The 26126-nt window shown below is 46.1% G+C and overlaps 1 protein-coding gene across 4 annotated transcripts in view; it reads right to left on the reverse strand.

Moving 5' to 3' along the window:
- The window catches only part of ZMIZ2 (zinc finger MIZ-type containing 2), a 214877-nt gene extending 189561 nt beyond the window's left edge, over positions 1-25316 (reverse strand). For all 4 annotated transcript variants that reach the window (XM_030201742.1, XM_030201743.1, XM_030201741.1 and 1 more), the window contains exon 1: positions 24971-25316. The gene's annotated coding sequence lies outside the window, so the exon portion shown is untranslated. The remainder of the gene's footprint in view (positions 1-24970) is intronic.
- Positions 25317-26126: the final 810 nt, after the last annotated feature.

Consider the following 26126-nt stretch of genomic DNA (forward strand, 5'->3'; position numbering starts at 1 on the left):
ATTATGCCCATGGCTGCCTCATTCCCCCCTTTGAGACTAAAATCAGCTTATGCAGAGATAAGTCTCACATCTCAAACTCTGGAGACTATAGTGATCCTAACTAGGAATAGACTTGTGAATCACCATTACCCTACTTGTTAAGGTTCGACGGCATACTGCCGAAGCACATGAGGCCAGGAAACAAAACAACAACCCTGCTAAAACTAAGACTATTAGGGAAATGAACAAAGGACGTATCCAGGAGGTCAATGACCACCACCAAGAGGTAAGGTCTAATCCTCCTCGGTAATCCTCCACATTAAGGCTGGCCAACTGTAGGACTTTATCCATGGCATGCCTAACTACATGCGTCCTATTTATGACAATAGTACAGCACTCTGAAGAATTTAACACTGTGCAGAGGCCACCCTGAGCTGCAAAGAGATAGTCAAGGCCCATACGATTATACCGAGAAACTATACTTAATTCATTAATTTGATCCTGCAATGCATTGACTACCACATTCAGCTCATGAACTAAAACATGGAGTAGGGATTGAAGTCTCCGGGTAGCCATACCTAGTTCAGTAATACCCGCTACCGGGCCTCCAATTGGAATCCAGGCTGTGGCAGAAAGGGCTACAAGTCTCTTTTTAGTCAGAGGATAAGTAGAATTGATATACTGGAGGGCTAATTCAATCGCCTCATCCTCTGTGGCAACGGAGGAGGGTAAGGACAAAGCCTCTCGCTTAGAGCGGTGCGGGGATAGTGGCTTAAGAGGAATAACTTTAGGAAAATAATTCAAGGTTACCAATACACAAAAATCATATGTGGAGGGAAGAATCATGTGGAGGACATTATCACAGAGCCAGTAATGACCAAGGAGAGGGTGAGGAAAGTTCCCAATAAATGTTGGCTCAGGCTGGACAGGGTACTTAGGGTGCCCATAATGCGAGCCCCTATCCCAGGGGGAACGAAGACGAAATGGAGACTTTGTACACCATAGGCGCCAATCCCCAATTGTGACAGGCTGCTCATTTGTTAATAACTCTTCATACCCCGGGGACTTATGAAAGTAGAAAATAAGCTTGGACACTATAGTCTTCTCAGTGGTACGCTTAGGAGCCAGATAATCACCTGGGTCATAATCTACAGGTATGGTAGCAGGGCACATAGGAGTACCTGGAGAAACTACCCACACAGGTTCCTCCTTCTCTGGGAGAACATTAGTATAGTTACAGGGAATGGGAAGAACAGTTGAGATGTCTCTTGTTAAACAAAACACTCCAGAAGCTGGATAGGGAGACGTAAAAACTGGCCTTAGAGAAGATTCAGAGGGGGAAGTAGCATTATAAAAGGACCACCAAGTATAATCCTGGCTCCAAGGGCCTGAACTCGAAAAGTAGGGAGGTATAAGAGCTGGGAGTTGCACAGGGACAGGAACAGCTGGGACATCTGTGGTATAAGGAGAAAATCGGGAACACACAATACAAGGGGAAGTAATCTTTGCCTGGCTAATTAGTTCCTGGACAGAGTGTAACCAAAGGTTGGAGCGAGTTGGGGTATTAGGAACAAGGAGGCAAGGAGTAGAAAACAACAAAAGCATCCAAACTACTAACATTTTCTTTCTTCCTAATCTAAAACAAATACAGCAAACTAATTAAGCAATAATATTTCAACAGTCTGTGCTAATCACAGATTACTCTCATATAGTGTTCTCAGTCTTTGAGTTCTTATACCAGTTGGGATAGACCCTCAACTGACAAGGATCAAGCTTTCAAATTCCAGGAAAGCCAGAATCAGGCAAGAAAGAGTCTCAGTGTGAAGCCGAAGTTCAGCCGCTCCTGCAGTATGCAGTTGACCCTTCTTTTCAGCTAGTAGATTCTTTGGTTCGGGTCAAGCGCAACTTCAATGGCTCCGCTGGATCTCTTTCTGCTCTCCACTGTCTAGGCTCCGTCTGATCCGTGCTGGGCTCAGTCTGGTCAGCAGACTTAATTCGAGACCAATGGACCCATGGAGTAATCCCTGCGACCTTCACAGCTGCAGGGGTAGAAAGCAAAACAGTAAAAGGTCCTTTCCATCGGGGCCCCAAAGGCTGGAGCTTCCAGTCTTTCACCCAAACTCTATCCCCTGGCAGGAAGGAATGTACCTGAGCCTGGAAGGGGACAGGGTTTATTTCTCTCACATAAGACTGAAGCTCAGAAATTATCTTTCCCAGGAGGGCTACCTGCTCCTGCACCTGGGCAGACCCTAAAATCCCTATGTCTCCCTTAATTCCCTGCAAAATGGCTGGGGGCTTCCCATACACAATTTCAAAGGGAGAGAGGGCTGTTCCTTTAGTTGGAGTGCATCGGAGGCGGAAGAGGGCTAGTGGCAATGCCTGTGGCCATTTCAATTGGGTTTCCTGACAAATCTTTGCTAGGCTATTTTTCAAGGTTCTGTTTGCTCGCTCAACCTGCCCTGAACTCTGGGGACGATAGGCACAATGCAATTTCCAGGTAATGCGCAATGCGCGGGACAGGGCCTGAAGTGTAGCTTCAACAAAGGCGGGACCATTATCTGAACCTATGGCAAGGGGCAGTCCATACCTGGGGATGACATCCCTAAGGAGGGCTCGAGCTACTTCTGTGGCTTTCTCAGTGACTGTAGGATATGCTTCCACCCACCCAGAAAAGGTACAGACCATGACTAAGAGGTATCGGAACCTACCGCTCTTGGGCATTTCTGTGAAGTCTATAACTAGGGACTCAAAGGGTGTTAGACCTCTAGACTGAACTCCTGGTGGAATACGGGGTCCCTGACGAGCATTATTCTGGGCACAGAGAGTACATCGGGCAGAGGCAGTGGCAACCAGACTATCCAATCCTTCCAGCACCACTACTCGACTGAGTAGACGGGCTAGTGCTGTTTTCCCTAAGTGTGATAGGTCATGAGCTTGAGACACTACAGGCCAAGCTAGGTGGCGTGGCACCAGAACTCTGGTATCAGGGAGATGTAACCAGCCATCAGGTCTCCTTACTGCACCTTCTTCTTGAGCCCATTTCTCTTCCATTTGGGTATACATAGGCGTCCATTCTTGCAGTCGAATTTGGAACAGGGGGGTCACAGTACTTGCTGGGGGTCCTCGAGCAGCTTCCTTGGCCACCCGATCAGCATGGCGGTTCCCTCGGGCCACTGGAGTATCTATTCTTTGGTGTCCCCTGCAGTGAATAACAGCTACCTTCTTAGGGGCCCACACAGCCTCTAGCAGCTGAAGTATTTCAGGTCCATACTTAACAGGTTGGCCTGCAGCATTTATGAGTCCCTTTTCCTTATACAAAGCTCCATGAGCATGTAGAGTTGTGAAGGCATACTTAGAATCAGTATAAATGTTGGTCACCAGTCCTGCTGCTAACTCCAGAGCTCGTATGAGGGCCACAAGTTCTGCTTTCTGGGCTGAAGTTCCTTGGGGCAGGGCTCTTGCTTCTATCACCTTGTCCTCTGTCACCACAGCATAACCTGCCAGTCGCTTGGAGTTCTCCACATAACTGCTTCCATCTGTAAAATAAATTACATCTGGGTCCCTCCACGGAACATCTTTAAGATCTGGTCGACTGGAGTACACTTCATCCATAGTTTGGATACAGTCATGATCCGGTGGTCCCTCAGATGCTGGCAAAAGAGTGGCAGGATTGAATGTAGCCACTGTTTCCAGGTGTATCCGTGGATTCTCACACAAGCTAGCTTGGTACTTAACCATGCGGTTATTTGTAAACCAGTGGTTGCCCTTATACTCCATGAGGGTGAGAACTGCATGGGGGACTTTAACAACCAGTTCTTGCCCCAAGGTCAACTTATCAGCTTCCTGGACCAGTAAGGCTGTTGCTGCAATGGCCCTCATGCAGGCTGGCCATCCTTGAGCCACTCCATCCAGCTGTTTAGACAGGTATGCAACAGGCCTCTGCCAGGATCCCATCATCTGGGTCAGCACACCCAGAGCAATCCCCTGTCGCTCATGGACATACAGTGAGAAAGGTTTCTCCACATCAGGAAGGCCTAACGCAGGGGCTTGGAGTAGGGCTTTCTTTATGGCAATGAAGGATTGTTGAGCAGTAGGTCCCCATTCAAATGGTTCCTTTTCACCCCCCTTTGTGGCCTGGTAAAGGGGTTTCGCCATCAATGCAAAATTTGGAATCCAAATTCTGCAGAATCCGGCTGCTCCCAGAAATTCCCTAACTTCTCTTCTGGACTTGGGTTGGGGAATTGCAGCTACCGCTTGCTTCCTACTAGCATCCAGTCTCCGACTTCCCTGGGAAATGCAAAAGCCCAGATACTTCACTTCTGACTGACAAAGTTGGGCCTTTGAGCGTGAGACCTTATAGCCTGCATCCAAGAGTAGCTCCAGCAATTCTCTAGTAGCCTCAAAACACTCTTCCTGGGTCACTGCTGCAATCAGGAGGTCATCTACATACTGGAGTAAAACTCGCCTGGAAGGCTCAGATTTAAAAGTCTTAAGGTCTTGCCCTAGGGCTGTCCCAAAAATAGTGGGGGAATTCTTGAACCCCTGTGGCAGGCGGGTCCATGTATACTGAAGCTTCCTCCCTGTTACTGGGTTTTCCCATTGAAAGGCAAAAAGCAACTGACTGGCGGGGGCCACCCGAATACAAAAGAAGGCATCTTTTAGGTCTAGTGTTGTGAAATGGGTAGCTCCAGAAGGTATCAATCCTAACAGGACATATGGATTAGGCACTACAGGGTGTAATGAGATAGTGGATTTGTTAACCACTCGTAAGTCTTGGACTGGCCGGTAGTCCTCAGTCCCTGGCTTCTGAACTGGCAATAGTGGCGTATTCCATGGAGACTGGCAAGGACGAATAATTCCATGGGATAACAGACGATTCAAATGTGCTTGAATCCCTTCCAGAGCCTTTCTGGGAATTGGGTATTGACGAAGATGGATTGGCCGGGCACTTGGAAGTAAATCTACATGTACAGGAGGAATATTTTGGGCCAACCCTGGGGGATTATCTTCTGCCCATACCCCACTGACCTGAAAGCTGTCTGCCAGGGGTAGGTCAACTTGGCTATGTGACTGATGCAGCCGCCATTCTTCTTCAAGAGGGCAGCAGAAACTCAATATACCCTTAGGGCTGGAGGTCGGGGGCCGAAAGGAGACTGAAGTCTGGCCATCAGAGTCAAAGGAAATTTGGGCCCTAAGCTTGGACAGCAGGTCTCGACCTAACAAAGGGATTGGACAGTCTGGCATATACAGGAATTCATGAGTGACTATGTGTGAGCCTAATTGGCATCTACGGGTTGTCAGAAAGGGCCTCCGGTTCTGCACCCCCGTGGCTCCCACCACTCGGACAGTTTTTCCAGACACAGGCGCTAATCGCTCCGTCACAACAGAATGTTCAGCTCCTGTATCAATCATGAATGGAATTGAGCGGCTCCCTATAGTTAGCTTGACCATAGGTTCCTGGGAGCCCAGTTTGTAGGAACCCGGTCTGTCCTATTCGTCCCATTCTGCCATCTCGGCTATCCCGATGATGTCAGATTCAGCAGGCTCATATCTTCCCTCTCGAACTCGGCCTCGGCTTCCTCGATCTCCTGGTCCCCTTCTCAGTCCCTGGCGCCTCTGGGGGCATTCATCTTTCCAGTGCCCTCTTTCCTTACAATAGGCACACTGATCCCTCTCCAATCTTGGTCTGGGATTCTCCCCCCTTGGCCGGGATTGATTGAAGGAATCTCGGGGCCTGGCTGGTGGTCCGGGGTCCCACTTTGGCTTCCCATTAGCTAGAGGTCGACCTCGGTTAAGGGTGGAATTAGTAATGGCTGCCGCTAAAAGGTCGGCCTTCTTCTGCATCTTCCGGTCAGCCTCTCGGCGCACCTCCTGATCTCTATTAATGAAAACCTTGGTTGCGATCTCAATTAGCTGGGTGGTATTCATCCCTGCGAATCCCTCCTGACGCTGCAACTTCTTCCGGATATCTGGCATACTCTGGGCCACCAATGCGCTATTCACCATTCTCTGGTTTTCTTGGGCTTCAGGGTCAAATGGGGTGTATGTTCTGTAGGCTTCAATTAGTCGCTCTAGAAAGGCCCCAGGGGATTCAGTTGCCCCTTGGAGAATTTCAGAGACCTTTGCCAGATTAATGGGCCTCTTTATGCCTTTCCTCATACCTTCCAGTAAGTCCTGGCAATAGCCAGACAACAGTTCATAGTGCTGCCCATCATTTGGATCCCAATCTGGAGCTGCGCGAGGAAACCGAGCTCTAACCCATCCCTCTGGATCCTGTGTCCCGTCGGGGACACGCTCTCGCGTGATGGCCTCAGCATTTTGCAAAATCTTCCGCCTCTCCTCAGTTGTGAAGAGGGTCAGGAGAAGTTGTTGACAATCAGTCCAGGTTGGGTTATGGGTGGCCATAATGCTAGCCACTAGGTCCACCACTGCCTGAGGCTTTTCAGTATAAGAGGGATAATGCGTCTTCCAATTCAGGAGATCGGTGGTTGTGAAGGGTACATACTGATAGGCCTGTGCCTGTATAACCTGACCCTGATTATTAGGATCCGGTCGAGTGGTAGTTACCTGACGGAGGGGCAGAACTCTCGAGGAGGTGGGAATGGAACCTGAGGTAGAGCTAGGAGCTACCCTCCTATCATGCTCAAAGGTGATTGCAGCAGGTCTAACCCATTCAGTAGAGGTAGGTTGAAATCCTGAGGGATGGGGAGGGGTACTCATAGACTGAGAGGTGGTCACAGGTGAGTCAGTCCATTGAAAGGGATGCCGGGCCCCTGATGAGTGGGTAGGGGTATTAGAGGGAGAGGCTGGGCTGTCGGGAGTTGAGGAGTCAGGGAGTGGAACCCAAAACGGGTCTTCAGAGGTTAACAGGAGAGGATTTGGCACAGAAGGGTAGAGGCCAGGTGAAAAGTCCAACCTAGGGTGTGGCAGGTTTGGCACAGGAGGGGAAGAACTATCCGGAGAAGCCTGAGCTGGAGAGGCTTGAGCTGGGCGGCGTGGATCTCTGGGGGTGGCACGGAACCCCAACAATGGGCCATAAGGTGGTGGCTCAAGGTCTGAGGGGTCATCAGAGAGTATGGGTTTCTCGGACAGGGTAGGGGCGGAAGCCACCGATTGGGTGGTAGGCTTCCTAGGGCTCTTTCCCTCTTCTAGTCTAGATTTTCTAATCTTTCTTTGAACACGGCCTAACATGAATTTTACTGGGGATCCCATATAAGTTTTCAACCACGAGGGAGGGTCAGTCACAAGGCTGTCCCAGGAATCTATATAAGGGAGTTGTTCAGAATATTCTGGTCCTCCTACTACTATGCTGTAGACCTTCCGGATTACTTCAATATCTAAGCTGCCACTAGGGGGCCACCCCACTCCCATAGATGGCCACTCTACTTCACACAAGGTTCTTAAAGTACTTGAGCTTAAAGTCTGTCCATAGTCATTAATTAAAAAGCCTTTTTTAAAGTTTTTAAGCATACAATCTAGGGGGGTAGCAATTTGTCTAGATGATTTCCCACCCATAATGCTTACAGTTACAACACACAAAAGGGAGGGAGTTTTTGAGAGTGCAGTAAGGGGTCCGCACTCTCGAGACACTAGGTAGACAGACAGCAATCGCTTCCTTCCGTTGCTGACCAATTGAACTCGCGTTAATTGGAAATGCAGCTATAAGAAGTCCGCACTCATTTAGCATTCACTCATCACACATTCCATACAGAAAATCCCACCCAACAATTTCAGATTTCTCAGATACAGATAAGCTCAAGCGTTTTCGCTTCTAATCTCCTCTAGATTAGAAGGTACTAGGGCCTTCGCTGAGAGTTGATCAGACTCTCCTTCCCTCCTTCTTGAGGGGCTGATTTACAACTTCCTAGCTAGGATTACAATACAGAATACAAAATACATACCCGGCGAATGTTCTCCAGTCAGTTGGGTGCTGGGATTAATGCAGGATTCATCCCACCGCTGCCACCAAGAATTGTTGCAGGAATTGAGATAGGAATTTGTGATACTTCAGGAGTCAGACAGCACACACCAGTATGAGAGAGAAATCTTCTTTATTTGCCAGCAAACAAAGCAAGACATCAGTTCTAGCTCTCTTCTCCTCTCTCTCAGCTCTCTGTGTCTTTGTCTCAGCTCTCTCTTCTTATGCTGTCTTCTCCTTCTTCTGTCTGTTCCTTCTGTCCTTCTCTTTCTTCTGAGCTCCTTCTGACGTAAACTGCTTCTGCTCCCACTTAAATAGGGTCCTAAGCCCTCCTCCTAGCCTAGCCCAGCCCAGCCCCCTTACTCTCCAATTGGTTAAGGAATTAGATTGGCTACCTTGCCTCAACCAATCATTACTTTAAAATATCAGTTACATAGGTTCCAGACATCCTAAACTGACCTCTGACCTGGGGCCCCTTAAGCCAGACATTTGGGCTCCAGTCTCTTACATGTTATTATGATTGATTTCTCATATTCCTAGTACTAACTGCTAACTAAACTCTGGCATTCATTAAAGAGGTCAAAAGTCAATCTTACTTAATAGCATACATATATACTTTCAGGAGGCCAGTCCTACACTTAGCTATAATTAATCAAGGAGAAGAGAGCTGACTAGCCCTGACCTCTTTCACCTATCAGCTTCATACACAGAACCAGCCAGAACTGCAGAATAACTCAAAACACATGTTGGCCCCCCTTCACTGCAGCCTTAAACAGCAGACAAAGGATCATTTTAAAAGTAACACAGAGTTGAACAAACATCCTACATAGAATTATTAATTTACACAGAATACAACATATTCTAAAGTAAGCATTCTTATAAAACATATTCTACCTATCAAAAACTTGTAAATACTAATCTATTGCCTCTCTCTTTCTAAATAGTATTTTCTATCTAAGCATTTTAAACTACAATATATCTGGCTCATAATAAAATACATATGTGTTTGCTAGCATTCATTATTCACAAGGGTGAAAGGAATTCCTTTCTCTGACCTTTCCTAACCTTAGCTCGGCCAAGACTTTCAAATAATATGAACCATCTGGCATACCTTCACTTTAGTTGCAAAGTAAAAAGTTGAAATTTGAAATAAGAATTCAATTCAAATACCAAGCTTTTAACAGAATTAACCCTTCATATGATTTCTTATATATGATTATGCCCATGGCTGCCTCAACAGGGCCTTTGTATTTTTGTCTTTCCCTTTGGCAAGCTAGCTGTTGCTCATATTTGTCAGCCCTGCTGCAGATGCACACTACCAAACAGGGGACGTGAGCCAGCAGAGGAGCTGCCAGACTAAGGGCCAGATGAACTAAACTTAACCAGCCAGCAATGTGGTTTTTAAACCAGTTCTAGCCAGTCTAGTGAGCAAGTAGTAAAACAAGACATGCACAAAAGGGTTCGCCGAGCCATTTTCCTGTCAGGGTAGCAGCTAAGGAAAACGGATTGCAAATGATCTACAGGTTATTATAATGAGCTAATTAGTATTATAAAGAACATGCAAGGCAGATGCACAGCCATTTTCCGGCCCCATGCACCGTGGAAAACCTAACGGGAGGTCTGCACCTCTCGTTGGGGCTGCTGTGAGCGGGACTTATGCAGAAGATGCCCATCACAAAAATCAGAAGAAAAAAAAAAGTCCAAGTGCTCGTCAGGGACGTCCTTTCATGTGCCTAACACTTGGATGTCCTTCACTCAAAAAAAAAAAGGACGTCCCTGACGAGCACTTGGACTTTTTTTCCTTCAGATTTTGTGATGGGCTTCCTTCTCTTGGACGTGTTTTTCTTACGTGCCCGAAACGACCACCACCGAAGAGAATCAGGGATCGGGACGTGTGAGGACGCCCAAATCAAAACTATTTGGACGTCCCTTTCGATTATGCCCCTCCAGGTCTCTCTCAGCCAATCACAGCACGTTTAACTGACACCAGTGAGCTCTGCGCTTGCTCAGCTGGCCGACTGGCTTCCCCTCCTTCAGCGAGCAGCTCATTTGCATGTGATTTCCTTCATGCATGCCCGTTTTTTACCTATTCGCTAAGGGATCGGTAAGGGAAGGGGGCTCTTTCGGTTCAGTTGTGGCACCCGGCACCCAGCCCCCACTCCCCTAGACTCCAGTGGCACTGCTCAGAGGTTTTACCGCACACATAGCACCAGGCTCTCTGAGATTGTTGCTGTCTCCTGAGTTATCGAAGCATGACATAAAAGTCATGCTCTATAGTTTGTAGTACAGGAAGTCTCCATGGCCTGCCCTTTCACCCACTGATTCTAAGACACACATCATCTAATTACTATACACAGGAAGGATGGGGTTAATTAACAGGTTGCTGTCTGGGCTCAGCCTGACACTGCTGCCCTACATAGTGTACCAACACATCACCAGATACCACTGCAGAAAACTCTTAGTGAACTCTGTGAAATTAAATGGTGTCCTGTCACCCTGGGTAAAACAGGGGCAGCCAAACTGCTGGCTTGGGCAGATGAAACACATTAACCAAGCCCAGTCAAAGCATGATAAGACATTGGTTCAGAGATCAGGGTCACAGAGCTGCCAAGTTACCCAATTCCAGGAGGGAGAATTTTGGGCCAATCCTAGTTTTAAATTTACATCTCAAAGCAATTTGGCATTTGTAGTCCCTGAAATCCAGAGCTAAACTAAAATCTCCACCCTGAAACTGGGTAACTTGGAAGCTCTGGCCTGCTACTCAAGTAAACGTTTTTAATGCCATGAGATCTGAGGCTAAAATAAAGTTTATTAAACTTCTGTAAAAAGCTGAAGACACGCTTCACAAGTGCTCTTGATTTTTAAATATTTTATTTATTAATGCTCCACTCATTTTATGCGTCTTTGAGACTTTATTGTTGACGTTAATACTAATCCACTTAGAAGTGTACTGATAGGCAGGCTATAAGAGCAATAAATAAAATATTGTATCCAATTAGTGGCTAAACATTGCGACCAGACATATAACCTGCCCGCTGTGCCTTTGCCCCTCTCAGTGCCTTTTAAACAGCCCAATTTTATACATATAAAGAAACATGTAAGGAAGTTAGGTGCTTGCCACCTGCCGGTAAATGCATAACAGGGCCAGTCTACCATATAAGGGAATTTTCCCACTATGGCCACCTACTCATTCAGCGGCACCAAACTGGACAGTGCTGCTGATTATCACAACAGACCACCCCTGCACTGCCCAATTAGTGCTGGGTCAGTCCATGGGTGAAGCTTGGGCAGGGAGGAGCCAGGACTTAACAGGTTAGTGGCCATATTCAGACCACTAACCAGTTAAGCAAGAAGCTACGGTCAGGACAGCAAAAAATCCTTGGTCGCCGCCATCTTCAAAATGGTGGTACCCTGCCCTGCCTGGTGCATCCTGACTCCCCCCCCCCCCCATTCCTTAACCCCCTCACTCCCCCACAAAACAAAACAAAAATCCCGCCCTAAATCCACTCCCTCATAGGTCCCTGGGGCCTACCTCATAGACCATGGTGGTCTGGTGGGGGTCCTATGGGCCTTAGTGATGCCGACTAGCTTCTACCCATGGTGGCTCCGTAACCAAAATGGTTGCCATGACTGAGACACAGAGAGATAAAGTGATAACACAGAGAGTCAGTGACTGAGGCACTGGGAGATAAAATGTTAATCTCAGGGTCACAGAGAGTCAGTGACTGAAACACAGGGAGATCAAGTGACAAGCTCAAGGTTAGAGTCAGTGACTGAGGCAGAAGGTGGTGATAAAGAGATGAACTCACACAGAGAGTCAGTGACTAAGGCACAGGGAGATAGTGATGAGCTTAGGGTCAGAAATACAGGATTGGTGTTAAATGGAATTCTAAAATCACATCCAAGAACTCTTCCTGAACCCTAATCCAATGCTCTTATCACTACGTCATACCTTCAGGGCCCCTGCAAGGGTACTCAATATCTTAGGTCAGGGGTGGCAAACCTTTTTAGCCTGAGGGCAACAGGGAGGAAGCATAAATGGGTAATGGTTGTGGTACAATCAAAGATGGTTTTTTTTTTTTTTGTCTATTAGATTGTAAGCTCTTTGAGCAGGGACTGTCTTTCTTCTATGTTTGTGCAGCGCTGCGTATGCCTTGTAGCGCTATAGAAATGCTAAATAGTAGTAGTAGTAATGTTTATATATTACAATACAGGTACTTTCTCTGTCCCTAGTGGGCTCACCATCTAATTTTTTTGCACCTTCCTGACCAAGGCAGAAGTCTGAGCTAATGGGGAGAGGAAGTCCAATTAGTTCAGAATTTATATTCACCAACAGGACCAGCTTCAAGCATGAGACAGGTGAGGCACTGGCTCAGGGCACCAAAAACCTGCCTCACCGGCTCACCCTTCACAGCAATGAGAGTGTGTTCCTTTGCTCTTGCAAAAGCTGGCTCAGGCACCACAAATGTTTGAGCAGCCCAGTCAGTCAAAATTTGAACTAAAGTCCTGCAATACGACTTCTTATTCTGCCATTGCTCTTCTGACATTATCACTGAACACCTAGAGTTTTCTCCACTGAACGCCCATGAATATCGACACATTCTTGAAAGTGGACGTTTTGACCTTTGAATGTTAACGTCACAAGAGTAACTGTGGAGTTAGTGTTGGAAGGCTGGAGGTAATGCAATTTTCCCAATGTCAAATAGGCCAGAAAAAAATGAGCTAGTGGGACAGTTTGGACCTGTAGGCTGTACTTTGCTCACCACTGTCCTAAGGAAAACTTTAGCCATGCACCCCCCCCCCCCACAAAAAAAAAAACTTCCAGCCAGGAGCATCTCGCTCTACATATCTCTCCCACCCAGTCCCAAGAGCATCTCCCCTCCTGTCCCAGGGATATCTCCATTCTCCACACCCCTGGTCTAGGTACAACCCCCTTCATTCTCTACCGCCAAGTCCCAGGACACCCACTTCTAGTCTGAAGAGGGCAGTCCCCCCCTCCGTTTCTCCCTCCCTTCCAATCCCAAGGGCACTCTCCTCTCCCCCCCCCAATCACAGGGATATCCCCCTCCTCTCACTCTCTTTTTCCCTCCCTCCATACTAGTGGCATTCCCCCCCTTCTCTCTCTCTCTCTCTCCCTCCCCCCAATCATCCCCACCTCCTCCTACCCCATCCTAGTGGCATCTTTCTATTTTTCTCTCCCTCCTCCAATCTCAGGGACATACCCCTCCCCCCTCTTTCTCCCCCTCCCCAGTCTAAGGAATATATCCTTTGTCACTGCCCCAATCCCAGCGGCACCCTCTCTAACTCCCCCCTCCATTTCCAGCTGCATCTCCCCTTTCCTCTCCTTCTCACATACTCAGACATCTCTCTCTCTCTCTCTCTCTCTCTCCAGTCCTAAGAGGCATCCTCCCTCTCTCTCTCCACCTTCCCTCAATCCAAGGGGCATCCTCCTCTCTATCCCTCTTCTAGTACCAGGGGCACCTCCCCTCCCCTTCTCTCTCTGCTTTTCTGTAGCCCCAGGATCATCCCCCCTCTCTCTCTTTCCCACATACCTCAGGAAAATATCTCTCTCACTCTCTCATTCCAGTCCTAGATACATCCTCCCTCCCTCTCTCTCTCTCTCTCTCTCTACCTTCCCTCAGTCCAAGTCCTCTCTATCCCCCTTCTAGTCCCAGTGGCATCCCATCTCTTTCTCTCTCTCTCTCTCACCCCGTCTCCTCCAGTCCTAAAGGCATCCTCCCCCACCTCTCTGCTTTCCTCTAGCCTAGCCCCAGGGTCACCCCCCCTCTCTCCTCAGTTCTCAAGGTCATACCCTTTCCCTCCCTCTTCCTCTCTCTATATCTATCCCCCCTCCATCTCAGGAATATACCCTTTGTCCCTTTCCCCATCCCAGGGGCACTCCCTCTTTTTCCTCCATTTCTAGCTGCATTTCCTCTTTCTCTCTCCTTCCCCCCATCTCAGGGAAATTCTCTCTCTCCCCCCCCTCCTCTGGTCCTAGGGGCATCTCCCCTCTCTCTCTCCACCTTCCCCCAGTCCCAGGGGCATCCCCTCTCTCTATTCCCCTCCTTTGGTCCCAGGGGCATCTCCAATCTCTCTCTTTCTTTCCCTCACCCCTGTCCCTCCTCCAGTCCTAGGAGCATCCTACCCCTATCTCTCTCTGCCTTCCCCCCAGTCCCAGGGGCATCCCTCTCCTCATCCAGTCCTAGGGGCATGCCCCTCCCTCTCTTCCTCTCCCTTTGTCCAGGGGCATCCTCTTTCTACCCCTCTTTCTCTCCTTCCTCCAGTTCGAGGAATATCTCTCTCCTTATTTCCTTTCCCCCTCCACACAATCCAAGGAGAATTCCCCTTCTTAAACCCTCCTTCTCTTGGCTCTTCTTCCCTCTCAGCACTTGCCCTTTGATTACCTGCTCACAGGGCACCAAACCGATCCCCTTCTGGAGCTGGCAGAAGGGGACACACAGTCTGACATCATCCCCTGCTGCTATAGAGTCAACCTCTTACCACACAACTTGTCCTGTGGCAGCAAGAGATGATGTCGGACTAAACACTTCTGCCTTTTCCAGGTTTGGGAGATGAGGGTATCATGTCATTGGCTGATCACCACAAGAGTAGGACAGCACCTTAGCATTGGACTGGGAGGGTATTTTGTCTAATCCAATGCGTGAAATATGACTGAGAGTGAATGGGGCGGGGGAAGAGCAGTGGCAGAGACAGATTCCACACAATTGACCAGGTGTCCCAAAACCACAGAGAAAAGTGACACAAGCCCACTGGAAACAAAAAGTCTGCTGCCCCAAAATTAATGCTTTCATCAGTTCTGTGTGCTCCCACTGTGACACATCATGCTATGTTTTCAGAAATATCCTATAGGGCAGACTTTCTACATTTGTCAGGGCTTGCTCCATCCTAGCAGACTTTCTGTTCCTGGGATTCCAAACTGAGAGCCTATAGTTTTAAGACACACTATCCAACAACAAGCTCATAGATGGTCCCCTACATTAGCTTGCTTCTCATTCAATACACTTGCTTCATCTTCAGTGGTACAGTATGGAATTACAGCTAGCCTTGAGAGGTGTTTTTTATGAGCTACTGATATCTCTGAAAATATATTGGTAGTTACAGTGGGACTCCAGCTCCACATATTGCTGGGTCCCATTTACAAATTTTGGAAAACCCCTCTGATCATGGACACATCAAATCCAATGGTCATTGGCCAACATCAGTTACTACACAGGCCACTATAATTACCGGCACACTCTAATCAGATTTGTCCTCACAAGCATTTCCTGCTGCGAAAAGTACCATCTCCTATTAGCGACATTCCACTAACACTTTGTAAATTATCTCTCTCTGTCTCCTAGTAAATGTATTGTGTTGACAACACGTGTAAAATTGTCATGCCAATAAAGTTATCTGAATCTGATGTCACAGGCAAAGCAGCAGAAAACCATAACTTCTAAGACCTTTGATGTTACAGCTGGGAGATGTGTCCCACTTCTGATGGTTATAGACAGAGAGGAGGAGTGAGTGGGAGGGAGAAACAGAGATGGGGAAAAACTCAGAACACAAAACTCCCTGATGGCTAAAAGTGACTGAAATGCAAGTATGGACCAGCAGTGAATGAAAGGCATGGAAGAGTGAGCTCTCTGCGTACCATCCAGGTTAAGAAGAGAGAGAAAGAGAGGGGAAAGTGAATGAGGGATCAGCATGGAGGGACAGAAGGGGGGGCAGGGCACAAATCATCTGCCTACCTAATTATGACTCTGGGACAAACCCACCCAGAAGCAATGAATGAAGGCTCAAAGCACTGCACCTCAGTTGAGTTAGAAGCTCAAAAAGAGCCAAAAGAAGCTGCAGAGTCAAAATAAATAATAATAAGCAACTTAAATTATTGCTATTATAAAGATTCAGTACAGATGAAGGATCCAGTATCTGAAGCTTTAGTACTAGAAAGGTAATGCATTTAATATCTTCACATCCACAGCCAGCTTACATGCTGAGGTGGATACAATACCATGTACAAAATATCATATACAGGAAAATTCATAGTCAGGCATGTCCAGGTATGACAGCAGGCCAAGACTTTCACTGGACATCACCAGTTCTGCCCTGGGCAGCCAAAGAACCCAAAGTGAGAGATAAATAATAGGGAGGGAGGGAAATGGATTAATAACAAAATCCCAGCAAAACTGGTTGCACGGATTTAACACCACACTGCCTCCTATGACACAAATCCAAATTATTTTTGGTTGCTCATGCATTACTAGATCAAGCATTTATAAGAAATAAACCCACTGACAAGTGAGAATATTATAACAAAAAAATAATAGTAATTACCAAGGTCTCCTTGTTCCATTCTCACCTCCCTTTCAGGCCAGTGAACATACTAGCTTGTCTGGTCCTCTAGACGGTCCTCCTTTTCACAGCCACTATTAATGGATTTAATGTAAAGCAGGGGAGCAACTGTGTGATCTGAATATCCCTAGCCTACTCAAAAATCCAATCTGGAAAATATTAGTTACAATGCAATATGTTATTAAAGGATGTTTTTGTATGGTCCAGATTTCTCAATAAAAACTGAATAATAAAAAAAAGAATATCCTTAGCCTTCTCCCCTCCCCGAATCATGCAGGAATTGCACCAAGAGGCATAATATGACCGTATCATGGTGAACCAGTGAATAAATGTTTCAAAACCCAAAGGCAAGAGACCATACTATACAGATGACAAACCTACATATTACATATATGCACACATTAACATAAAAAAGAAAGGAAACTTATGAACTATGCCAAAACAGGAAGAACACAACCCCTTTAAGATCCCAATGAATAAAGGGGGGAACAAAACATCTTTCATTTACCAGAGACCTAAATTAAGTGCTACTTTGTGGAGTGTTCCCCACTTATCAGTGATTCCAAAGCCATATCCATGTTTGCACATTCACTGCTAAGGACCTCTTCCCTATGGCAGGGGGCACCCATCAGCACATCAGGCCCAATATCCTTAACCACCATAACTAATGTTAGAACATATCCATCTTAATATCTTTCTATAAGTAGATCACTAGTTCACCAACACAGAAGTAGAGAGCTCAAACTTCACTAGAATTCCTGGGGTTTTCCCAGTTTTAAAGGAAGCCAAATCTGCCATAATTCATGACATTTATGGGTAGCTCCACAGTGTGTGAAAAAAAAAAAAAAGGCCCTATAGCCAGGAAAGCGAAAGCCATGAAAAATGCTGCCAGACCAATAATCATTACTCAAGGGTTAAAAGATTCTTGATGTTTGAAATTCAGAGCCTGGTACCCAACAAAAAAGACTGGGGGAGGGCCCAAGCTACAGAAGGAAGGGAAGAGTCAGGAAAAAGGCGAGAGCACCTGAGGAGGGAAAGAGAGTGCAAAGGGAAAACAGGAAGTAAGATAAGAAACCAAAAAGGGAAAAACAAAAACACCAGACAAAAACAGAGCAGAAAGCAGCCAAGAATATGGAAACAAGTTTTCTAGTGCCTAAAAATTCTTGTCTGGCATCTACATTACTGCACATTCTATTTTATACAATGGGACCTATTTACTAATAATGCACCTGAACAGCTATTTAGCATGTACTAATGCAGTAACGCATTATAGTAAACAACCAAAAACGCCCGTTTCGGAACAAATGAAACGGGCCCTAGAAAGGCTGTCATCTAAGCATTTCTCGTCTCTGTCCCCTGCCCTCCCCTCCATGTCCAGCGATTCTCCCCTGCCCTGCCCTCCCCTCCATGTCTAGCGATTCTCCCCTGCCCTCCCCTCCCTGTCCAGTGATTCTCCCCTGCCCTGTCCTCCTCTCCCCTCCATGTCCAGCGATTCTCCCCTCCCCTCCTCTGCCCTCCCATCCCATCTCATTCATGTCCAGCAATCCTCCCCTCCACTCCATACCTGAGGTCGAAGCAGCGGCAGGCTTGGCTCGGTTCGCTTCACCTCCAGCCTTCCCTTGCCTTCCCTCTCAGTGTCCCGCCCTCCTCTGACGTCATTTCGTCTTTCTGCGAGGGCAGGACACTGAGAGGGAAGGGAACGCTGGAGGCGAGCTGACGTAAGCTCATTAACATACGGTTACGAACACAGCCAGCCATCCAGGGACGCAGATTGACCAATTATTATAGAGAGAGATAGGGATGGCCTGTCATTTGAAATGTATATCGTTCGCTGATAATGGTGTATACTATCTACAAATAGTGTGCATTTTTCTTAAACATTACGCACTATTTGCACACGTAAGCATGTAGTGAAGTGCGCATTCTCCAAGATTCTATATAGTGCGACTTGAGTTGCACGTGCAAATCCGGTCATATTTTGGATTTGCTCATGCAACTTATTTAGCTTAACAAGCCAATCAGCGCCGATAATTGAACTTAACAAGGAATTATCGACGCTGATTGGCATTAATTAGAATTTACATGCACAAATAACTAGGTGTATTCTATAAAGCGATGCACATAAATTCTAAGGCATGGAACTGAAAAGGGGATGTGGCCATGGGCGGGTTGTGGACATCCCTAGTGTTTATGCGCAGTTATAGAATATGCCCGTTCTGTATATAATTTAGGTGGCAACATTTACACCAGGTTTTCATTGGCATAAATGGCAGCGACTAAATATAGTCACAAAATGGGTGTTGGGCATATTCTATAAACTACGCCTAGATTTAAGCATAGTCTATAAACTGGACTAACAGTTTATAGAATACGCCTAGGTGTATTTTTGTTTTGCACCAATTTTTAGGCATGATATATATACAATCTAGTCCATTATATGCAAATAGCATTCCTGCTTTAGGAAAAGTGCACACTATCTGCCAGATTCTATATATTGCACCTAGCATTCTGAAACTAAATCTAAGCATATTCTATAACAATGCGCATAACTTAATTGGCTTAAGAATCCAATCAGCATTGTTAACAGCACTTAACAAGCAATAATGAGCACTAATTGACAATAATTAGAATTTACGCGCATAACTCGCTAAGCGTATGCTGTAAATCACAGCAGCTAAATTCTATTATGCACGTCCAAAAAGGGGAATGGACATGGGTAAGGAAATGGGCGTTTTATGGGCATTCCCAAATTTACACACATTGTTACAGAATATGGCCCAGTCCGCGTAAATCTACGTGCAGGGATTTATGCTACATTTTCATTGGTGTAAATGGATGCGCATAGTTTTAGGCCCTGGGATATCAACTAGTGGAGGAGTGGCCTAGTGGTTAGGGTGGTGGACTTTGGTCCTGGGGAACTGAGGAACTGAGTTCAATTCCCACTTCAGGCACAGGCAGCTCCTTGTGACTCTGGGCAAGTCACTTAACCCTCCATTAACCCTTTCATTTTGAATGTTGCTAATAGTGCACATTATCAGGGAAGACGTGGGAAACTACAGACCAGTAAGTCTAACGTCAGAGGTAGGAAAAATAATGGAGTCGCTGCTGAAAGAAAGGATAGTTAACTTTCTAGAAGCCAATGGGTTACAGGGCCCGAGGCAACATGGCTTTACCAAAGGAAAATCCTGCTAAATGAATCTCACTGACTTCTTCAACTGGGTGACCAAAGATCTGGATGAAGGACATGCGCTAGATGTAATCTACTTGGATTTTAGCAAAGCCTTTGATACGGTCCCCCAGAGAAGACTCATGAATAAGCTGAAAGGGATGAACTTAGGACCAAAAGTGGTGAACTGGATAGGAAACTGGTTGACCGGCAGGTGGCAGAGGGTGGTGGTAAATTGAATCTGCTCAGGGGAAAGGAAGGTGAGCAGTGGAGTTCCTCGGGCGTCGGTGCTGGGGCCTATTATATTTAATATATTTGTGAGAGATATTGCTGAAGGGTTGGAAGGAAAGGCTTGCCTTTTTGCAAATGACACGAAGATAGCCAATAGAGTGGATACCCTGGAGAGAGTAGAAACGATGAGAAGGGATCTCCAAAAGTCAGAGAATGGTCGAGGTTCTGGCAGTTAAAATTTAATATAACAAATACAGGGGACTGCTGTTTTAAATCAGAGTACAATACTATAAACTATGTTCCAAATGCACTCCAATTATGAATATACAAACTTTTTCATATAACAACGCATAAACATCCACATACATTTTTACATCACACACATATTTTGCAGAGCTCCCATGTACCCATAGTTTAACCCTTATTACACCAATTCAATAGCGATGGCTCACAGTCATTCAGCACAACCTGTTCAGTCGTTGATTATGCCAAGCTGGTCTAATAATTATCCGCAAGTTCAATCCACGGCGGGCCTTGACCCGCCCCGTGATGGTGTGATCCGCGACTCATATGAGTTGGACGGTAAAAAGGATAAATAATATCTGAGTCAACAAAAACCAGGCACAAGTGTCTTTGCAAAGTTGGGACACCATCACGGGGCGGGTCAAGGCCCGCCGTGGATTGAACTTGCGGACAATTATTAAACCAGCTTGGCATAATCAACGACTGAACAGGTTGTGCTGAATGACTTTGAGCCATCGCTATTGAATTGGTGTAATAAGGGTTAAACTATGGGTACATGGGAGCTCTGCAAAATATGTGTGTGATGTAAAAATGTATGTGGATGTTTATGCGTTGTTATATTTAAAAGTCTGTATATTCATAATTGGAGTGCATTTGGAACATAGTTAAAATTTAATGCCAAGAAGTGCAGAGTGATGCATTTGGGGTGCAGAAACCCAAAAGAGAGATACCGAATAGGAGGGGAGAGATTAGTAAGCTCGACTCAGGAGAAAGACCTTGGAGTGTTGGTGTCCGAGGATCTGAAGGTGAAGAAACAATGTGACAAGGCGACAGCCATGGCCAGAAGCATGCTAGGCTGCATAGAGAGGGGTATAACCAGCAGAAGAAAGGAGGAATTGATGCCCCTCTACAATTCGTTGGCGAGGTCCCACTTGGAGTATTGTGTTCAGTTTTGGAGGCCGTATCTTGCTAAAGATGTAAAAAGACTAGAAGCGGTGAAAGAAAAGCTACAAAAATGGTATGGGATTTGTGTAGCAAACCATACGAAGAGAGACTTGCCAACCTGAACATGCATACCTTGGAGGAAAGGAGAAACAGGGGTGACATGATACAGATGCTCAAATATTTGAAAGGTAATAATCCGCAAACAAACCTTTTACGGAGACGGGAAGGTGGTGGAACTAGAGGACATGAATTGAAGATGAAGAGGGGCAGACTCAGGAGTAATGTCAGGAAGTATATTTTCACGGAAAGGGTGGTAGATATGTGGAATGTCCTCCCGCCGGAGGTGGTAGAGATGAAAATGGTAATGGAATTCAAACATGTGTGGAATAAACACAAAGGAATCCTGTTTTGAAGGAATGGATCTACAGAATCTTAGTGGAGATTGGGTGTCGACGCCGGTAATTGGAGAGTAAAACCAGTGCTAGGCGGACTCCTATGGTATGTGCCCTGGTCGTGGCTGAATAGATATGGATGGGCTGGAGTGTAAATTTTAAGGGGCTTTGACAGTAGCTTCAAAACCTTTAGTACAGGAACAGTGCTGGGCAGACTTTTACGGTCTGTGCCCTGAGAAAGGCAGGGACAAATCAAACTCAGGTATACATATAAAGTATCACATACCATGTAAAATCCGGGTCTTTATCTATGTAACAATATGACAAGTTTCTGTCTGTCCATCCCTAATAGTAAATCTAGCCCAAGTTTCAATCTCTAGCAGTATTTTCTTAAAAGCATCAATGCACACTGTAGCACCAACTTCGTAACTGCCATATTTGCCCTAACCAAGCTTTGAAGTACAACTGGAAACAGGGAAGGGAAGGATTAGGGGCCTACCAAGGTCATACAATGTCAGAATAACAGGATTATGCCAACTGGCCCCATACTTTTTTTTTTCTTTTAAGACAGACACATCCCATGCTGGTTTTGACCCAGAAGCTCTGATTTTCTGATTTATCCATGTAAAGCTGACCAACTCCATGCACATAATGAGGGTGGGGGGGGGGGGGGAACCAAGACAAATCAGAAGGAGTGAGCCAACTAGTGACCTTAGCTGTGGGGTTTGGATTTACAACTCTTTATTCTAAGTGCAGTCATATTTAAAGCAGTGGTGGGTGCCAGTAGGTTCCATAGAGAGAGGTACAGGGGGGAAGACAAACACAGAGAGGATGTAGCACTTGCTTACTCATGGAAACTCAGTGGAAAACCCTGCTGTAGCAATGATAATGATATTATATAAGCCTGTGCCACTCTGCTAGCTTACAAGGGTAGCAAAGAAATAATTGTTAAGGAAAGCCTGGGTGACTTAACATTCCTACCAACTTGTCCAATGGTTAGGTGTTCAAGGACTACTACTACACATTTTCACATGTTCGTTTTCGGGGTGTGGGGTGGACAGTATCCAAGTCAGGATGGCTGCAATGCAAATTATACTTCCGATGCAGAAGTGACTGATGGAAATAACAACAGATGGGGAGGGGAGGGGGGGCTGTGGTTCATCTGTTCATGCTGGATCTCAGAAAACCATGCTCCAGTTACTAAAAAGGTGCAAGCCTGTCACCAATGCAGAGGGCAGCAGGACTGCCAGCTGGCTCCAGGATTTCAGGTTGATTCAGGGACTCAGCATGCAGGTCTTGTACTTCTGATTTCCCCATTGGGTTCCCTAAGAAAAATAAGACTACAAAACCCTACATGCATTGAGGTAAAGCAAGCAGCAGATCAGTCTAACCTGAAAATCAAAAGCCAGCTGGAAATACTACAGGATAGTGCCACACGGCTCACTGTACTCTTGTAGAAGTCTTTCAAGCTCCAGAGAAACATCTTTAGGATAGCAGTGAAATTGTCTGGATGGATCTCAACTTGATACCTGATAGAAATTAGTCTTGACAGCATAAGCACCATACATCTGGTTACAGCTGACTATATGTTGAGGAGAACCTAAAATTGGTACTGTGGGGAATATTGAGAGTTATATGAAGGATCAGTATTGGACTGATAAACTGGGGTGGGAGTGGGGGGCAAGGAACAGGAATAGCATGGGGGTAGGGCAGAACTGAGGTGCACTGGTAAAGCTGTGTGCATGGGGTTTTCAGTACTGGAAAGCAGTTGATACTGCATGGCAGGAGTGAGGGCATTATTACATAAGGAAAGGGGAAAGGGAAATGGGACTTGATATACTGCCTTTCTGAGGTTTTTGCAACTACATTCAAAGCAGTTTACATATATTCAGATACTTATTTTGTACCAGGGGCAATGGAGGGTTAAGTGACTTGCCCAGAGTCACACGGAGCTGCAGTGGGAATCAAACTCACTTTCCCTGTATCAAAGTCCACTGCACTAACCACTAGGCTACTCCTCCACTCCATAAGATTCCATAATGTCTGCATCAAGTGTAACAACCTTCAATTAGCACTACATCCCACCCTCATTTAAGCGCAACTCAGACAAGACTACTTAATTTTTAAGGCAGAAAATGCCACCCAAAAAATATCACGTTGTCCCACAAGCCAAACTGATGTAACAGGCCTTTGAGTATTCAAGGTGCTTGGGGGCCTCATGGGCACTAATAACACCCAGGACAAGTATTTCAAGGCAGAAGTAGTCTGTCACAGGCTGAGAAGAGACAAGAAAAGCCTTACTGTAAAAGGACTTTTATTCCCCATTCTCTTGACTGAAAGAAAATTGTTAATTAAATAAAGTCCATGAAATGGCTAAAAAGCTGATTGACCTCTCACAAACCCATGCCAGATTTTATGTTACCTAAAAGAAAGTCCATTCAACCACTGCGTGGTATGAAGCCAATAAGAGAAGTGAAACTGCAAAGTGGCATGAGTGACCATCAGCTTGACCCAATCCAACCCCACTCCTCCACCACTTCCCACCCAGGAAAAATGCTTGCAGCCAGCTTTACTCTTATTGTTCCTTGGCCAAATTTGTGGGCATGAAAGCAAATGGCACACTGCCAGTTCTGCTGTCACCAAGGTCAGTTTGTGCCCATACAACATGCAGCTCCAATTCACCTTATGTACAAATACACAAATATTCTAAACAACCTACAGAGCATAATCAGCCACAAAAAGCAAAACAATTCTAGTCCATCTGGGCTACTAATTGTACCACAGAACCCAATATATATACCTAGTAATAATCTATTACATCTAAAGGTTGGCTGCCTTAACCTGATGATGGCCTTTCATGGCAGGTGACACAGATATAGTTTTTGAAAACAAATGCACATTCTCCAGTATCGAGCGCTGTGGCTGGCTTGCAGACAGGGGTCATGGACTGCAGCACAGGGAGTCATTAGAGGTGCGGATCATTCATGACACCCAGTAATCCAGGCGGATCCTGCACAGGAAGCATCCCCTCCCATGATAACAGAAGAGGGGACAATCACTCACTGTAGGATGGGGTGGACGCTGCCCCTACATCTCCTACTGGCATGAGCGGTGTTGCCATGGAGACCTTCACCTTGCACTAACTCCCAGGGACCCTCAGCATAACAACCCCAGTTCCAAAAACATGAAAGGAGCCACAGTACACCCAAAATGGGAATTTCAGATCCCTGCGGGTGCAGCAAGACCTTACACAACCCCCCTCCAAAATTTAAAAAAAAATCATTAAAAAAAACTGCTAATAATTACACATTTCTCCAACAGTAAGGCTGACGGCTTCCCAAAAATCACCAATGCAAAAACATCATCTCAGAATTACGAGGCAGACGGGAAATATCTGTAGACAAGAAGGGGTAAATAAGCTCCTTCCTGCAAGACACAGAATCAGAGACACCCCCCCCCCTTCTCAGTTTCCTATTCAGAAAAAACAAACAAACAAAAAAACCAAAGATGCCTCCCTACCCTCATCCAGTGTTAATAGTACCAGCCACCCACAGATTAGAAAGCGAGCTGATGCGATCTGCTACGAACCGCGGCCAAGCTCTGAACCCCCCCCCCCCCCCCCCCCCCCCACACACACACACACACACTCAGCCGTGTGCAGACAGCAAAAAAAGAGGAGAGATCCGAGAAAAAGGTTTCGACTCTCCGAGCACCCATGCATGCATGCCAGCTGCCTCTTACCTTCCAAGGCGACACCAAAAATGGCCCTCTCTGGCTCGGACTAGGGCTCCTGCAGTTCTCTCCTCCCCCCTTCCCTTCTCCTCCTCTCACTGCTCCTGCTCCTGCTCCATGTTGACCGAAGAAGAGGAGGAGAAGGAGGTGTAATGTGGGTGGCTGGTGGCGTTGTGCCTAGTCTTCCACCCTTTTCTTTTTCTGGCGTTCTTCTGTCTCCAAAACACGCATAAATAAATAACCAAAGGGGGTGGGGGAGGGGGTTCAGGGGGTGCGCTGCCTGCCCCCGTCTGATTTCGCTCGGGCTCCTCAACAGCTCCTGCTACTGCTTGGCTCCATTCTGCCTTTCTTTCTGCCCGAGGAGGACTCCAGGCAGCACCAGCTCCAATTGCACAATAGCCATCATCAATATTCATGAGCTCCTCCACAGTCTGCCTCACCCCACCCCTTTCTCCTCCTCTCCCCTCCCTTTCTGCCTTCTGATTGCCTGTCATGTCCGACTCATATATAGATCTAACTACCAGCCAGTACCACAGGATTAGGTACGCAGACACATACCTATACACAGAGCCATGCATACATGCACATCAGTCCAGAAAACATACGCACACGTGCACGCACACAGAAAAGCACATAAGATTTGCTGGGCTGGATCAGACTGATAGCGGTCAATCTGGGGCACTAGGAAGTGGCCAGTGCATCCCAAGGAATAATAGTTACATTCCTTGTTGCTCAGGGATAAGCGATAGTTTTTACAAGTATACATGGCTAATTATTTATGGACTTTTTATCCTGGAACTTGTCCAAAGCCCTTAAAAATCCATCTGTACTAAATGCCTTGAGTCTTGACCACATCCTCTGCCTGTAAATTCCAAAGTTTACTATAGGCACTGAGAGAAAAATAATTTCTTAAGTATATTTACTTTACTTAAGTATATTTTAAATCTGATATCTGTTAGCTTCATACAGATACATAGCTAAACACAGTAGTTGGTGTTTTCTAAATGCCAGCCACAGCATTTATTTAGCCTATCTTTACAACTGTGTGATTCAAGTTAGAACAGCCTTTTTGCTGGTCTAAATTAATCTGCATGGTTATATGCATAGCAGCTGAATATTGCCAATTATCTGTAGAATTAGTCAGAAAACACCCTAGCAGTATCTG

Source organism: Microcaecilia unicolor, chromosome 4 (assembly GCF_901765095.1).
Source record: "Microcaecilia unicolor chromosome 4, aMicUni1.1, whole genome shotgun sequence".
NCBI lineage: Eukaryota > Metazoa > Chordata > Amphibia > Gymnophiona > Siphonopidae > Microcaecilia > Microcaecilia unicolor.